This window comes from Penaeus monodon, chromosome 32 (assembly GCF_015228065.2).
Source record: "Penaeus monodon isolate SGIC_2016 chromosome 32, NSTDA_Pmon_1, whole genome shotgun sequence".
In the NCBI taxonomy this organism is placed as follows: domain Eukaryota; kingdom Metazoa; phylum Arthropoda; class Malacostraca; order Decapoda; family Penaeidae; genus Penaeus; species Penaeus monodon.
Window position 1 is genome coordinate 32059502 of NC_051417.1, and position 232 is coordinate 32059733.

Here is a 232-nt window from a genome sequence, read left to right on the forward strand (position 1 = left end):
GGAGAGAGAGTACTTGTTCTCTTTATTATTCTGAAACGCAATAGGCATAAGAGAGAAAGATCGAGAGAGAGAAAAAAAAGTTTAAACAGCTGATCGGAAATGTGTGTATGCGTGCTTATGTGTGCGTCACACGTTACACGCACCGATGCTTGCAAATTATGCGCACGAATAGAGAGCAGTTAAATATATTTCTCGACGAGCAAAACACTACGGTTATGTGTGGATTATTAAC